This window comes from Meleagris gallopavo, chromosome 1 (assembly GCF_905368555.1).
Source record: "Meleagris gallopavo chromosome 1, MGAL_WU_HG_1.1, whole genome shotgun sequence".
NCBI lineage: Eukaryota > Metazoa > Chordata > Aves > Galliformes > Phasianidae > Meleagris > Meleagris gallopavo.
Genome location: NC_139404.1, coordinates 117,424,715 through 117,442,787, shown reverse-complemented (window position 1 = coordinate 117,442,787; position 18,073 = coordinate 117,424,715). Strand labels below are relative to the sequence as shown.

Genomic DNA, 18,073 nt, shown 5'->3' with positions numbered 1-18,073 from the left:
AGCCATGGCATTTGTGCAGGTATACAACAAGATTGATTGTGCTGAGATTTATCTCAGTAATGGTAGAAATAGCATGTCAAAAGGGAATGGGATAATGAACGTCTTTGGCCAAGAATTTGCCCAGTCTGGAGCTAGTTTCGAGTCCCCAGTCCTTCCACTTGTCATTAGTTCCATTTGGCACCATCAATTAGAAGCAGATTTTCCATGTTTGCCCATTTCTCATCTTCAACAATAGTTGCTCAACATAGTCATTTCTGGCACCCTAATTCGCCACTTCACATGAGAGTCCCATCTGAAATGAAAATGCAAAGTTCAGCTGCTTCTTTTTTTTTTTTTTAATAATTTTATTGTAAATTGGCCACAATAATGGAGAGAATATACAGGTTGCTTTTCAGAGACTTTTGCTGACCACCTGTTTCTGAGTGAAACTGGAGGCGTTGATTTAGCAGATGTAGGCCCAAATGACTGGGGTCCTTGCAGGCTACTTCTTTCTGCGTAAGCCAGACAAAGAACTAAGATTGGCTGAGGTGTTTTTTTTTTTTTTTTGTGAATAATCCTTTACATCGTATGGTAAGGGAAAACAGGGGCCAGAAGGGCTCAGGGGTGACCACTCGCCATTGGAATTTGATCCCTTCATTGTTCATTCTGAACTAGTCTCTTGATCCTGGAAGCACACTGTAAATCTCTGCTGCTTTTCACTTAGACTTTTGCTCTTGAGCATTTAGTAAGAAAATTCAGTAGAGGGGACTCTGTGTGGTTTTGATGAAGTTATTCAATCTTCTTTAATTTTTCATGTATGAACATAAAGCCCATTGCTTGAAAATAGTTTATACATTGGGAATACCATGCAAACAAATTCTAATGGGTTTAAAGGTGAAAATGAGTTTTATTTTATCCCTGTTTGCACAACTCAGGTACAACACTTAAAGGAACTTAATTAGCATTTTGGATGTTATTATTAATTTTTGCTGCAATGGTAGCTTTCCTATTATTATGTCTACGGTAACAGAGATTCTCACTGATGATAGAAGGCAGGCAAAGCACAGTTTTATGTGTTCTTTGCAAAATACTTCTCTGGAGTTGTTCTGTTCCTCCTATCAGTTAACTTTACAACACAGACTTACTTGTGCAGCTGGTCAGCTTGGGTGAAACTTTAAAGAACATCTTGTAGATTCTCATACAGTGAGAAGAGAGCAGATTTCAGCTTATGAAAGATGGAACTACCTGTGTGGTATGCCAGTAAACAGAATTGGTTTCTTTATGGCACTAGAGTCAGGGTAACAGTAGAAGATAAGATACTGTGGCAGGTCACTAGTTTGAACTGAGATGGTGTTAGAGCATCCTGTAAGTGTAAAAGAAGAATTTAAATAAAAGTAGACTATGGGAGTTGTTGAACCACATCGACAACATCCAATTCACTAAATGTTTGATGAGGTCAGAGTGTAGATTTGTATTTCTAACAGGCTTCAGTCTGGATGGCACTACAATTTTCAGTCTGCAGTAGAGCTGGAAGCCACAAAGTTTGAGTCAATGTCTGTTCCCTTTCCATTTCTTTCTTTCTCTGCCTCTATCTCTCATAAGCACATACACACTCATACACATAAACGCATGCAAAGCTCAAAAATCTGTGAATTTGAGGTTGGTGTTTTTTCCATATTCATCTGTATACTGCTATTAAGCTAGAAAATAATCTACGAAGGCTGCTCTGAAAGTGACTTCTATTTAATTAAGATCTAGGATACCAGAGGCAGATTGTGGTATGGCAGTACAGGTTGAACATTTCCACCAGCATCCCATTACATGTTGTTGCTGTGTGACAAATGGCAGCAGAGGGGCACTCTGACACAATGGTGTTTGACATGAAATTGTGAATGAAGCAAAGGGGTGGAACTGAATTCCTCCACGCATAAAAAATGGTACCCACTGGCATACATCAATGTTTGCTGAATGTTTGTGAAGACCGAAGAGTGAATGTGAGCACAGGGAGGTAGTGAGTGTGTATTTCAGTGATGGCGACAGCAACATGAAAGACAAGACACGTTCCGGATGGCTATGAACAACTGTCACACCACAAAATGAAGAGCATCTCAATCAGCTTAATGTGTTGGAAAAGATGCTGATAATGTAAGAATATCTCAAAATCTGTGCCAGATGGGAACCACAATTGATCATACAGGAACAGAAAGAGCACTGTATGAAGTTTGTCAGGACCTACTGAACCAATACTAGGCCAAATGAGACAATTTCCTGGATGGCATCATTATTGGAGATGACATGTGGTGTCACCACTGCAAGCCGAAGTCAAAACTCAGGGAATGAAGCAGCACCATGTGAATTCCCCAAAGAAAAAGTTCAAGACACAGCTCTCCATGGGTAAAGTGGTGTCTCTGGGGATAGGAAAGGGCTGGTCCTTCTGGATTTTCTAGAACCCAGACAAGCATCGTCTCTGATGACTACGTCATGATGCTGACTAAGCTGAAAGACAAAACTTCCAGAATTCACCCAGAGAAGACAACCTTTCCCTTGCAACATGATAACACCAGGCATCCATACCAGTTTGAAGACTGTGGAGCACACTGTCAGTCTTGACTGGCCTGTCCTACCAAACCCATTGTATAGTCAGGATTTGATACCTTCTATCTCCCATCTGTTTGAGCTGATGAAAGATAGATGGCATCAGCAACATTTTCCTAGCAAAAATGCTGTCATAGTAGCTGTGAAACAATAGGTCACCTCCACTGACATAATTTTATGAGCATGATATGCAGGCTTTTGTTCATTCCTGGTGAAAATGCGTAACTAATGGTGAGGACTATGTTGGAAAACAGTGTTCTTTAACTGAGAATTTTCTCTATCAAAAGTGTTATTGTATTCTTTTTAGCTGTTGTCATTCCATGGAAATAAATAAATAAATAGGAGGCATTACTTTCAAAGCAACTTATATATCTTAAGATATTTGCTGTTTTGCTGCATTATTCTGGTGGCATTAAGAGTTAATGGAAATTATACTGAATGCTAAAAGAAAGAATGGATATTACTGTATATTAATAATTGCGTAAAAGGCCACCTGCAAGCTTACGACAGATGGAATGAGTATGAGTATAAAACACTATTAATAGTAGTGTTTTTATATAATTCATGAAAGTTACCTCTGTGGTATCGGAGACATTTACCCAACTAGAGGACAACTCTTCCACATTTCTTGTTGCTGAACTTAGTCCGTGGTGTCACACTGAAGAGCGCAGTTCTGAGAAGAAAATACTGCTGAAGTAGTGAAAAAAGAGTTCTATTCTGTATTGAAATAATCAAAGTTTTTGGGACAGTCTACTGAGGTTACTCACATTTATTTAGATTCATGGAACAATCTGAATTTAATAAATGCATCAGTTAATCAGCACTGACTTTTCAAGAAGTGCATCACTTCAACAAACATGTTTTGCTAATGTAGGTGTTCATAGAAGACATTATCAAGGAAGTTGACCTATGAAGAGTTTTGAATAGTCTAATCTTGAAGTAACAAAAGCATGAATAGGCTCTGGACAAGATACAACTGGCTGCAGAATGATCATATTCTTTAAGCACACACTCAACAGGAATCTGATTAAACTAGAAAATAAACAAAAACCCCAGGCAAATTACTATTACAGACAACATCAAAGGTGCTAGCAGGGAAATAAAAAGATTGAAGGAGATGTTTTGATGTAAGGATAATTTATATTCATTTTATCAACCTTTGCACAGAAAATTTTTTAGGCTCCAGGCATGCACATTTGACAAGATTGAATATTTTAATACCAAAATGGCAAGCCACTCTCTCTCTCTTTTTTTTTTTTTCATCTTCTTCCCTCTTCTCAAAACCTGCCTTGAAGTTAGTAGTAGGGCAAGAGAGATGTCCTCTGCTCCCACACCTGTTAGAAGGCAACCAGAAGACAAGTAGATAAGTATAAATACAAAATTTATTTTGGCTGTTTCAAAGACAGAAAAAGTAAGTTAAATCATTAAAATTTTTCAGATAGTAAGAAATAAAGATGTTTAAAAGCAGACAATGATTCTCTCAAAGGATTCTTGATGTGGATCCGTTTAAAGACAACCTAACTATAACCAAATACAGACAAAATAAATCAGACCAAAAATTGAAGGCTGAGCTCTTCTATTACTGTCCCATGAAGTCCCATAAACTACCATGACAGAATATATCTAGAGTATATATTCAACCAAAAAAGATCAGAAATGTCACTATGTTGAGAGAGGAACTGGTATGACATAAGAACAAAGTCTGACTTTGTTTTGTTATTTTTGAATTGATGACTGTGATAATTATGCAGGCAACTAGCTACATAAGCAGCTTAGAGTTTTACCAGCAACCTGATTTTTAAGGAAGATTGTGTGCATATTTGCAAGGATGGGCTTTGGATCAACACCCATTCAGCTACAGCTGCCATTGGGTAGGATTCCAGGAGTATCTCCACCCCTCTTCATAGAAAACAGGTAGTATTTTGTGGAAAAAAAAAAATTAATTTTGGCATGCAGGGCTCTGAATCAAGGGCTGGCTGTACTGCTGAGCAGCTCTTACATGGACTGAAACACACTGTGTTGTCAATACTCTACTCCTCCTTCTTCCCACAGTCTGTACCTTGTCCTCTGCATTTAATGTAGCAGCTTATCAACATGTGAAATATTTTCCTTTTAAATCTGTCCAGTTCTTAGCATAAATGAGACTTAGATAAGCAAATAATCATTTAATTGACACTGTGAAATAAATAATTCATAAGACAAAACTACTTTCAGTTTAGTAGTCCAGTAAGTTATGATGCTATTTCCTGAAAAAAAAGGCAGTTCAGTCATGCATTAAATGGTTCTCATATGCCAGGCTCCAACTTTATTACACATCCACATAGAAGAATCAAACTAAGGGTTTAATAGAAAAGAAAATTATTAATTTCTCATTAAATTAAGGCAAGCATAGTATCAGTTAGAACCAGGGAAACCATACAAAGAAATCTCTAGTCTCAATCTATTGCTATTTAAAAAACACCTAATTTTATTTCCATTTATATGTGCACTCGAAGTTTTGCTAAATGCTGACTGTCAGAACAAAGGGGCAAAGCTTAGGTACTACAGAGAAGTGTGTTGCTCTAATATTTTTTATTTATTTTGGTATGCAGCTACCTTCTTCCATTTGTCCCACATCTGCCATTCAACAGAAATAATAAGAGAGTCAAATTAAAATAGGCAATTCACATTCTTCATGTCATTGCCAGTATAGCCTAATCTAGCTTCTATTAAAGAAATAAGTAGACTCTTTTGTTGATTCGCTGTTGGAATTTTTTGAGCAAAGGAAATAGACTGACTTCATTAGGGTTTGTTTACTGACACCCGAGTTAAGTTGTAGGAACTGTCATCCATATCATACCTTAAATCCATTTCCTAAGCAAATTTTAGCTTTGGATGTTTTGGAAAAAAAAAAAGAGAGAGAGATTAAATCCTTCCCATTTTTTCCATGGTAAGGCAGTAGGCTGGAGGCAAGTGGAGACAAATTTCTTATCCTTTGAGGAGCCTAAGACCCCTTGGAATAAAACAAGGTCTTGAAACCCACAATTGAACAAGAAATTCCATTGCTTGCAAATCCAGCAAGTACTTCATACTAAAATACATTAGCTAAATCTCCACCATGAACCATGCTATGTAACTTTCTGTGACAAACCAACAAAAGGTAGTTCTGTGAATAAACACTGACTTGATAGGAGGTTAGACAAATCCACTCCAACAATAGCTTTAGTATTTCAAACAAAAGAAAGTACTTGGAGAAAAATTGGAGAGAAAAAAAAGAAAAAGAAAACAAAAAACAAAAATAAACAAAATGAACAAAAACAGCCCCTCCCCCCCCCAACCTGTTCCAAACAGGTGCAAATTTTTACCATAAATGAACTGGTGAAATGGTGCTTTTGAGATTTACAGAAGTGAAGCCTAAGTGTGGGATTTAGAGGGATAGACCTGTGAACATCAGCATCAGTGAATGACAATTATGCAAACCTATCTTTGCTTTGGACAGCTGTCCCTTATATTTTGATGAACAGTGCTTCCAAAACACTGTTCATCTGAAGATACAGTACAAATAGGTTTTTTTTTTCCAGTGAAGTTTCTTGGTCTTGTTTTGTCTGTGCAAAGTAAGCAAAAGTATTTTGCCAGAGGCTTGAGTATCTCCTAAACATATCTATCCACACTTTCAGGTTGTGCCCACAGCATATGCTTTTTTGCTCAGTGTTAAGTGTGTTAATCTGAATTGTAAATATTCACACAGTGCTAATGCGGATCACTCCACATCTGGCATTCTGCAATTTAACACTATTTTAATTTTCTACTCTTTACTACAGAGCTCCATTCTGCAACAAGGGCTGGATTCACAAGAAAAATGTGCTCCTGGGACTCATCTTTCCCCAGTCTCATCTATGTAACTGAACTGAAAATCCAAATCATGAATGTGAAGTATACAAAAAATTAAAGATAACTTGTTGCTTATAAAAGTACTGATTAGAAGATTTCATTCTATTGATTGTAAAATAAATAAATATTTGAAGTGAACGGAGGCAAACAGTACTTTCAAAATGGCTCACATTGGCTAATCACAAAATAATAATAATGCAGAAAAATATAACATTTATGCAAATCAAAGTCTTCTCATAAATTCATCTCTTCAACAACATGTTCATGAGGTCATTGTTTTAGATTAATAAATCAGGCTGTTCTAATAGCAACATACTTGCCAACATTAACCTCTTTTAATCAACAGTTCATTTGTTTCCTGGAAGAAAGCTATTGTCCACAACTGTCATTTCCTTATTAAAGATATGCTGAAGATGTAGAATAAAGGATACAGAGGGATTTCAAGAAGAGTCTGCCCAGTGGAGCATGCTGAAAATCTTCCCTTATAGCTATAAATACTGTGATTTTTCCCAGTAAATCTGTGCTAACAAAACCAGGCAAATAATTTCTAGCCCAGGTGCAAGCAGGAAGTAGATTATCAGAACCAGCATTGGAACCTCAGAATGTGATCATGTACTTCTCTATATTGGAAAGACGTGAAGATTAAATGAATATATCTTCATTGATACATGAGGGAAAGTTTCTTAACTTGCATACTGCCTCACACTGATCTAGTAGATCTGATAGAACAGATATTTTATTTGTTGACTATATCATTGAAATTTTAAATTTTATAAGTAGACACATACAAAAAAAAACTGTAAGAAAAAAAGGGTGGAAATCAGAAGTCTGACTTTTCCATCTAAATCATGTGGTGAGGCTGCTGTTGTCTTCAATACTATGGCCTAAGATTCTCAGTGTGCTCAGAAAAACGTGTAAGATATTATGCTGTCAATCATTGTCAATCAGAAGAAGAAGAGTTTAATTATTACAGAAAGATCTCATCCTGTGGTAAAAATTCTCACAGCTTCTTTTTATACTTGTGGGCTTCAGTGCATATGATCTGATTATATCCTGGACATATCCCAGACTGAAATGTGTATTCTCCATCTCAGCCTGCCCAAAATATGCTGATGTCTCTCTCGAATGTGGTGGCTCAGGAGGGATAATGTGGTGAGCAAGGCACCAGGGCAATGAAGTTCAGAAATTTAAACATGATATACCTCTATTTCCTTTGGAAACATCTGCAAATCAGAGACTGCCTTCATTAGCCATTCCCAAACTACGGAAGCTAGTTATCAGCTCATGATGTCTAATTCGGTCTTCTTTAGTTGTACATGCTCTTTACACATAAGAGCTGAGAGGTCCATCATGTGTTGAATTCTTCATTTTCAGAGTTGTTAGAGAACAAATTATAAAAGCGGTTCTCAGAGAGAGAGTTTATACTGCATAGTTTTGAGTTCAACTTTTAATTCAGTATACAAACTTTGATTAAAGAGGACATCCAAAGAGGAAAAAGCACTAGTTTCTTTTATTTCATTGCCTTGACCTGTGCAGCTCAAGCACTTTCCATAGTGTGTCATAAAAAACTATGACTGGGTGTATAGCCTTCAAAGCAAATATATGCTTTAATAGCCCTGATCCCAATTACATGGTTTGTATTGCCAAGTAAATGGTAGGTATTTGTGCACATTCTGTCACTCATTCTTTTGTGGTTTCTGAGCAGATAAGAAAGACTCTCTAAAAATGGCTCTCAAAACTTAACTTTTTATACATTTGTTTCATCATTCGTTACTATGAAATTCAAAATAAAAATTCAGAATGTTCCTGATGCAGAATTCCTTTACCAGGAGGATCAATCAGAGGAGAAACCTACTGAATTAATACTCATGCTTATAGAAATGTTGAAAATCAGAGGAATGTAATATAAACCTTATAACTGGGTATTATTAAGACTGTTTAAAAAGAAGATGATACATAATTTTGTCTCTTAAGTGTTAAACTCTTACTTTCAGCTGAACCACATTGATAGAAATTTCTGTTTGAAGAAAGATTTTCTTTCTATGGTACTACAACAACTGGAGGCTGCAGTAAGTGTTGTGTCTTCTGTTGCTCCGAGTACTCCACTTAGACATGACCAAGCAAAAAACAGTTTGTTCTCTAGAGAGTGTGTGTGCATTTTAAGGCTGTAAACATAGGTGGAAGAGATGGTGAGGTAAATGGAAAAGAACAAAAAGGGGAAAGGAGGGGTTAAATATATAATACTGAACATATGGCTCAAATTGATTACATCAATTGTTTCAGCTCACCTCACACTGAATTCTTTAGTCTTTCAATTTCCCGTTTTATGAAGGAAATGGAAATAATGAGAATACGATGAATAATGCATATTCATATGCCATCCAGAGAGTACAGACTAGCACTTTTGCTAATTTGTAATTTAACAATATTCTGTGGAAGGAACAATGAAATTCTCTTAGTCAGGAGACTGGCTCAGAGTCATTATGAGAGATGCAAGCTCACAAGTCAATTTTCTGTTCAATTTTTTGGAAAGTCCTTCTGTTCCCAGACATTAGATGCTTTAGTACTAGGCAATTAAGAACACTGCTGAGCTTTCACAGAAGCCACTTCCTGATTATTGCTTGGCTTTTTTTGGCAGAACTGTTCATGCAGGAACATTCTTAATAGAAGACTACTAGGAGTTGACCATCAAAGTGGACAAAAGGAAAATACATATGTAAATTGCAGCATTAATAAAAGGAAACCCTGTTATGCAAATGTTTTTTCATTTAAAAGTTTCCATTTCAGCCAAAATTGACCAAAATGTCAGAACCATTTTTAATAATTTATTTTCTATTTTTTTTTCTTGATGAAATCACTGGAACTACAGGCAGCAAATATATACACATATTTTCCTTTTAACTAACCTTTATTTTATTTCTTCTGAGAGAAAGGAAGAATAGGTAAACATAAGAGAATTTCACCACAGTTTAAAAGGAAAACATTTGCTGGTGTTTTTTTTTTTTTTTTTGAAAGTTGCAATGCTGAATATCTTTAAAAAGAACCTATATTTTTCCAGCAAAACAAGTTGTCAAAACACTTTTTTTTTTATTTTACAGATTCTTTGTCTTGACAAAATCAGTGATCTCTAATCACTCTCCACAGTCTTGAATACGAAGCGCCAGGTTCTTCCAGTTAAGCAATGGTGTTGGGAGGACTTACACAAGAAGCAGCAGCCTACGCAAATACGTAAAAGAAGAACAAGACCAAGAGCTGGGGGAGATACTGGGAGATTTGTAATCCATGTGTGTGCCATTATAAACAACAAAAAAAACTTTTATTTTATTTTTTGGTCAAATTTGACAAGTCTGGACTCATGCAGCACGTTGTATTTTTGTGGTATGAAATAAAAAGTGATTCTCAGCCCATTTTATTGTCCTCCTTCTGTTTCCTTCAGGCTGACTGAAACCTCTATAGCTGGAAGATAACTCCCCAGAGCTGTCTTCTAAGATGAATTCAGCATCTGACACGGAAAGAAGTGCGGGGATCAGAAAGTGACAAGCTAGAGAGCATGGCCCAAAGTATCTCGGTGCTTTGTGCCTCCCTTTGATCCTATACCGAACACAGATTAGCTAGATTCAAGATCTGGCACCATGCCTGTACTACAGTAGAAAAAATGATTTGCGCATAAGAACTCACAGGACAATATCTCCAGTCAGCATGAGCTATCACAGCTCTGCTGTTTTATTTTGATTCGTGCCTGCAAAGGATCCAGCTCTTAAGTAGTTTAATAAAGTAATAGCCATAATCTGTATTGACAGGCTTTTAAATGACAATACCTAAAGTAGGAATGCCTGTAGTTACTACAAAATAGTCTTCGTCAATTCCTGGTGTTGACAAAGGAAACTGTGATACTGCAAATGCAAAGGCCCCTCATAATAAAACACACAATTCAGGGAGCATCACTGTTCATGATTGATTGAACCTTAAAACTGCCATAACTTTCACAGTCCTGCAAAGATTGCTATCTAGATACTAAGATTTCCATTTCTAGATGGATGCCCTCTTTTTATCTTTTAAAATACTACCTACTGATTGTAAACTGCTGTTCAGCTTCCTAAAAATCTATACTGTAATACATGGACATGGTTTCATAGCAGTTGTCTTGATTTTTTGGGGGCTCAGAGGGGAGTTCATATCCCTTCTGTGATTCAGGCCTATGGCAAGAGCTGTCAAGTTTCTGTGTGTCTTGGGCTTTAATGCCTCTTGATCTCACAAAAGGATTCTTGGCCCTGCAGCTTCCTCCCAGATATGATGTGTCTTCCTATAGTCCCCAAGTGTTGTATATATTTTTAAATCCAAGGCATGCCCAGGAAGGAAAAATATTTTTTTTCCCTTTACTTGGAATACCCTTTCTACCCATTCACTCAAATTTTCTGACTGAGCTGGCTACAGGACCCATTTAGAAACATTGAACTGAAAGACTGGTTACCACCTTGCCTTACTGAGCAACATCTCTCAGCTCTCATATTTCAGTCCTTTGTTTCCTCTATGTTTCAAATACTTGGCTGGGAACAACAGGGTTAATGTCTGAGGAATTCAGGACTGGGATTAATGCTTGTGGCAATTAGTTACTCAGAGGAGCTGCCTGTGCACACCAATTTTCACGAGGTTTGACACAGCCAGTACTTAGCCATATGGGGAGTTTTACCTACCTGGAAATTCTCCTTTTTCCTGAATTGGATCTCCAAACTTCCTTAAGGTTGGTCATATGTATTAGGAGCTGAAGACTCTAAATGAACACAGTGAAGTGAACTATATTAAGGAAATCTTACTTTGAAACATAATCCTGAAGTGTAGTTGAAACGAACCAAGTAGAGCACAATCTTGCTTTGAGCTTGAGAGAAGTTTAAAACCCTAATCCCATACTACGGACTTAACTGCCATACAATGGTAGGGTCCTTAAAATGTGAGCAATCTGCTACAAATGATGACATTGCAACACGTACAAAGATTATTTCTGGAATGTTAACACACGTAGAACTTATAATACTCATTTTATGCCTCCTTCATGCAAAAGTAAACTGTATTTAAAGGCATTATACATGCTTGCTATATAATTACATTAATCAGAGAAAGCTTCTTCTCTGTGTTCCTCTGGTGTTGCCATGGCAGCATCCCCATGTTTGCAAAGTGCAGAGCACCCATTCTTAATTATACTTACAAAGCAGCTACATTTCAAAGGAACACAATAAACACAAAGTTAAAGTGGGGATGCTGTACAGCATGGATATGAACAAATGCATTTTTGTTACGTCTTGATCTCACACTTCTTGATGCACACTTCTTACCTGCTATTAGAAGGTTCTCCTTAGGAAGCCCCAGCTTCCTTTTGCACATTTATGAAAAACTCCTGATTTCTGCCTGCCAGAAAATGCAGTGTACGTCGCAGACCCCAGAGCTATTTCTGCTTCTAACCAGGGAGCTAATCATTGTGAAACCAAAGCAGCTTAGAGAGACCTTTGAATCTGCACCCATCAAATGATGGAAAATGGGAACGTCCTCTTATTTTCCACTAAGCAGCCCAAATGTCACTGCTCTCTCCATTCCCACTAGTCCTCCAGCACCCACCCAGCAGATGCTCATTGAGCTGCTCCCTGCTGCAGTCACCCGTTTCGGTGCCACCACAATATTTCTGGTGACAGAATGAAGGCCTCACCACCATCAGCCTAAGATGTCAGCATGAGGTTAACAGAACACATTTCCTATAGCATGCATGAACTCCCAGCTTGGTACAGCACACAGTACCAGTGTAGTCCTTGCTTCCCAGTGAATGAATAACAAGCAAATTCAAGTCGCACAGAAATTTGCATTTTTACCCTTTTAAAGAAATGAGGGATTCCCTCGTTCTGAAATTAATGCTCCCCCTGAAGTTGAACAGAGCTCGTACAGATACAATATGCAGATATGAATTATGTATTTTCTGGGGGTGGAATGTCATGCAATTTCAGTGCTATTCAAGCCGCAAAGATCCATCGGGAGCGAAGTAATTAGAATATTTCAGAGCCCCAGATTTACATTTCTTAAGCTTGTGAGCAAAATGAAATTGGCTGCCTCCAATTTACATGTCTACAATCACACCATGGAAAATCTGTCAGATCACAGCTTTTGGATCTGAAACCTCTGGGGAACAAACAGGTGCTCTGGCAATTGATGATATTGCTTTGGTGTGCACACAGCTCATTCCAAGATGAGTCTGTGCTGAGCCCTAGGGTGAACTGTGTTACTGCACGTATATGAGCATGAGTAGTAAAAGCTGTTGGATCAGACTTACAGGTCAGAAGCTCTATTTTCTAGCTTCTTTGTTTCTAGTTTAACTTGCTTTCGCCACGTGCATTTAATTGTCACCTTACACACAGGAAACTGGCATTTTAACCCAGCAAAAGGCACTGAGCCATAGAAAAGGGAAGCCCTTCTGTCTTCTTAATGAACTGTGCTCTGAGTTAATTACCTGGGTAAGCAACATGGCCTGGGCATGGCTGGCATATAAGGACATGTGGGAAGTGATGCTTCTTTTACTGTAACAGGGAAAATCATTCTACAATGTGGGCTGTGAGCTGCAGCCAAACGTTGTATTCTTCTGGCTCTCTCTGCCCTATCTAGATCTATGCCACGGCAGTTGTATCTAGATTACAGCCACTTCTAGATAGTTTTTCCATCTCATCAGGCTCCAGCCTGCCAAGTGGAGTTACTACGTTGCCATGGCTGGAGATGGGAGCTGAACAAGAGGCCACAAGATCATTGCAAGACAGACATGGTTGTTTCTTGCAGCACATGCTGATTCTCAGTACTGGCCTCTGCAGAAGCAGTTGCTTTGCTTACTCTGCACACAGAATAATAATAAATATCAGGGTGGTTTGGACAACTAGCACAAGGACTATCCTTTTGTTTTGACTTGTACAGTTCTGTAGTTTCTCTTCTGGGACAAATTTTCCCCACAGATTTGAGAAATGTACTGTTGAAAGCAAAGACTATTAAGACTGATTTTTCTGCATAAATATTTGAAAATATACACACACGTGTGTATGTATATGCGTATAGATATACATGTATATATGTCTGCTTGTGCGCGTATGTGGAGGCTGTCCTGTTAACACCCCGATGTAAAGCACAGCTGTTATAAGCACAGCATTATATAATGCTACCAGCCAGGAACAGAGAAGCAACTATATGACTAAGCAACAGAGTGTGACTTATGAATATCAAATTGTACATATTCCCTGAGATATTACTCTAGCTGATCTCCAAAAAAAGAAATCTGCAAAACAAATGCTTTTGAGCATTCTCCCATCTCCTCCAGGACTACGAGGACATACTCGAGGACAATGAGAAAGCAGAAAAGTAGATGGAATTTATTTCATATATTTACATTGTTCCTTGTAGATTACTTATTTTGGCTTGATAATGACTTCATATATCGACTCAGGTAATTAATATGTGGGTCAAGATATTTTACCCACTGTGCTGCAGTAGTACTGTGTATTGGACTCAAGTTTGCAGCTGACAGCAAACCCAAACACTCATGGGAGGACTCTGAGAGAGGTTCAAGGCTCAGAAAGGTGACAGCTGGGGAATTTGCTCTCTTTCGATTTGACTAGAAAGGAACCTGCATGCAGACACCTACATGCCTCATGAAGTTAAAAGCCTCTCAGATCGCCAGTACCTCCTGTACATCTGAAGAGACCTCTGAACTTATCTGTCTGCATAGAAAGGGCCCAGTGAAGTGATGGCATCAGTGAGGCAGACACTGCTAAAATCTTAGAGCCAGATCCTTGTCTGGCAGAGGTGGGCAGGGCTTCAGTGGCACCAGTAAAGCTATGCCAGCTGATTCCTGCTGGCGTTCTCAAGATCTGATTTCTCAGGGAAAAATATATCAGATTGATGACAAAATAAGACAGGGGAAAGCTTCCAATTCCTGAAATATGATTTGGAGACAGAAAAGGAAGGGCTAGGGGCAAAGAAACAAAGATGCACTTGAAACAATTCGATAAGCAAATGGAAAAAAAAAATGAATGAAATATCACAGATAATGAGAAAAAAGAGTGATTATTTTCTATCTGCTCTCTGAATCCACATTTTCTCAAAACTTTCTGGTTTTCCCATGGAGATAACATGATTGCCTGGTCTAAGGTGCTGTGATTTAGGTAAGATATCTTCCCACAGTATCATCCTGAGGTCCCTGCTTGGCTTAGAACTGATAGGGTGATTATACAATGCCCTTATCTGCTGAATTGGTACAATGCTCCCCTTGCAGCAGGTGTGCCTACACCAGCACTGCAGGACAAAAGGGAATGCTGAGCTCTAGCTCTCCTTCGCTGGTCAAGCAGAGCTGAGTCAGTACAAATCGCTTTGCAGTTTATTGCTGGCCTTGCTCAGCACAGGGGAGTGCCCAGAGACAAGTGCCATCAGGGGCTGGCACTGGAGCACTGCATCACTTTGGACAGAGCCTTAACATCGTGTTCTTTCAAAGGCTCAAAAAGCCAAGTGTTTCTGCTGACTTTTTCAGATGCTCACCAGTAGGGCTGCTCCCTTCTCCACACTGGCTCATTCTGGCATTCCCTTGCTTGCTCCCCAACACAGTGCAATGTGAGATATTTAGGGTGGCTGAAGGCTACTGTACTAAAAAAAAAAAAAACAAAACACCTCCTCTCTGTCCCTGCTTGTTAATGAGGGCTTATTCTATATCTTTTTCTCATTTTGTACTCTTCTTCCCTTCTCTTTTAATTATAAGGTTTGCTTTAGCCTATCCATTTAGCCTACCAAGCCATGGTCTTATTTCCCCCTGTGTAGAGGAATACCCCATAACACGAACAAGCTTTTAATTGCTGAGGCCCAAAATTTCCTTGGTGAGAGAAAGCTCAGTAGAGTGCAAGGTTCTGAGCACGATACTGCTCTGAATAGTGAGGACAAGATAACTGCTGCTGTTACTGATTTTATGGCTGATTACAATTTGAGCTGGACAGGCTTTTACCAAAACAATTAACTATGTTTAATGGATGCTAATGATTTTTATGGTGTGGATACAACTTCGCCATATCAAATCTGAATGTAAAAAATAGTGATAAACTATCCCAAGGAAATCAAATGAACACATGTAGTTTGTCCAGGAACATTCCAAAGATGTACCAATGTTAAAGTATTTGAGGTCTACCAGCAAAGGGGAAAGGATGCATGTATGGGCAGGCTACTGAAATTATCAGTTCCAAATGAAACTACTACCTGATTTGGAAGAACTTCAAATGCCTGGAAAATGAGCTCTGTGTGCATTTAGCATCCAATTTTCTAAAGAACTAACATGAGTGCACACTGTAAATCTTTCCTTAGTGATATATTTGTCAAAAATGGTGATAAGGCAGCAGCACAGAGACAAAAATTTGGACAATCTCCTTTTTTTATGCCTCGTTTCATACCTCAGACCAACTCTTCGAACTTTCCTGCAGCTGTCAGCTCTGGTGAGATTTATTCACCAGTAATAAAGATTCCAGGCATTCCCAAGAAGTGAACACGTTTAAACATTTACACCGACCTGTTCCCTTCTTCACATTAACTCTCCTCTGTTCCCATGGCCTCTCTTCCCAGATCCTCTGTGACTTCTCCCTTAGCACTCTGCTTTCCTCCCATCAAATATTTCTAAGAGAGCCACTCTCAGAGCTAGCAGTGGTAAAATTTTGCCATAGCAGAGAGAGTAGTGTTTTGTGGCTTTTTTTTTTTCCTCAGGATTGATTTATTTTTCTCAAGGTCTGATTTCACTGTGTAGCAGAACACAGCTCATACAACTAACACCAAGCATAACTAACACTGACTGAAAGAGCTCCCAGTGTGGCACAGCACTGTTAGCCTGGTGCTGCCCACAAGATAATGAGCCTTAAGCACATTGCTGTGCTAATGTATCTGTCTCAAAGACTGAAATAGTTCCTCTGCATAGTGTGGCTCCGTATAATACTTATGAGATTCAGGGACTCAGATCACACACCTGCATAGTATAGAGATGTGCTTCCCAGCTGAGAGCAAAAGTGAACAGCCACCCCTTTCCCCAGCACAATCAGCCAGCCAGCCAGCCAGCCAGTGGGTGTTGCAGTGCAGTGAAACAAGGTGGTGCTCATCAGTGGTGGAAGCTAGTTTACTAAAAAATTCCTTTCTGAATGGTGGGACCCACCAGACACCTCTGACATATGAGTTTCCAGTTATGGCGGTGCTTTTCCTTCTGCAGAGCGGAAGTAGGTTCTCTGTCCTCTACTAAAATCTATAGGAACATAACATCCAGCATATCTACTAAATTTGATTCCAGTGAGTTAGTAAAAGCTGTCGATAGACAGGTAGACTTATGTACCCACACCCATACGCATTCTTATTCCAATAGGCTACAGTAACCAGATTACAATCTCAACTTTGAAATAAATGACACGCTCCATCCACGTTTAATATAGTTCAAAGTGAAAGAAGTTGTCCAAATATCCATTTATTAATGCTAACCAATGAGTATAATGACAAAGCACATTTAACCCCTACGGAGCACAAGATCTTGTGCATATGTCATTCTGTTCCCCTTTGTTGCAATCATCATTTCATGAATTCCACGCAGCAAACACATATTGTTCTGGGAAGGATTTTGAGTAGTTCAGCATATTCTGAACTGAGCAACGAGAGAGAATTATTATGCAGCAATATATGGGAGCTTTATTAAAGATGGACAGGCTGCAACAATGTATTTTCTTTCCTACATGGAATTAGTTTTCTTTCGCTTCCTTCTTATACCTAGATCTATGTGAAGTTATCCTCTTGGGTTTGATCATTGATAATGATAAATAAAACATGATCATCAAACACTCCAATTAGCTGTTTGTGTCACAGACAGGACCCTTTATGACTATTTATGTAAATTAGTTTTAGTAAGGACAATTGACCCTTTAGCAACCAACAAGAGTTACAGCTTTTCGTCTATTGAATTTTTGCCTTTCTGGTGGAAGTACAAGTATTTTCTAGATCCTGTATGTATCACTAAATGCACTAATATTTTATATCCTTTCTGTGCACTACCACTCTTGTTTAGCCTCTGCCTTATGCTTTGAAGAGTCAGTTTAATGAAGAACTACACATGTGAATACTTTTCTTTATTTTCATTTGAGCAAGCACTGTAACACATTGCTAGTTTTAAGGCAGGTAGTACGACTTAAGATGTTTGCTTTCCTAGAGTAAACAGGCACTTCTGGTTCTACCGTTTAGTTTGGTCCCAAAGTATTACCAGCCTTTCCCAGTGTGATATTTACACAGAAGGAATGCAAACTCTCATCCAGCTCAAGTGATTTTTATGGTACACTTAGTAACAAGATATTAGTCACCAGGAGGTCTTCTGACCTCACTCATTTTTACCTTCTTTTCTGCTAATAAATATATTCCTCTTGTTATGAACTGCCCAATTTTAATGCAGGAAAGGTCACCTTCCTGTAAAATCTGCCAAAAGCAAGTCAATTTCAGATCATTACCTTGGTAGTTAGGACAAACAAGTTTTTAACTCAGATACAAAGTTCAAAGTTTTCATGACAACAACAACACAAAAGCAATTGTTCTAACAGAGGAATATAGGAATTTT

General features: G+C 38.4%; 1 long non-coding RNA gene across 2 annotated transcripts in view; it reads left to right on the top strand.

The window, feature by feature from the left end:
* LOC146545588 (uncharacterized) overlaps positions 1 to 9,839 on the top strand; it is a 114,744-nt gene extending 104,905 nt beyond the window's left edge. The window contains exon 5 of one of the 2 annotated variants that reach the window (XR_014881256.1): positions 9,543 to 9,839. This is a non-coding gene — a long non-coding RNA (uncharacterized LOC146545588). Of the gene's footprint in view, positions 1 to 6,374; positions 6,584 to 9,542 lie in introns of those variants that run through there. The other variant, XR_014881254.1, reaches the window with a different exon arrangement.
* The last annotated feature ends 8,234 nt before the right edge of the window (positions 9,840 to 18,073 follow it).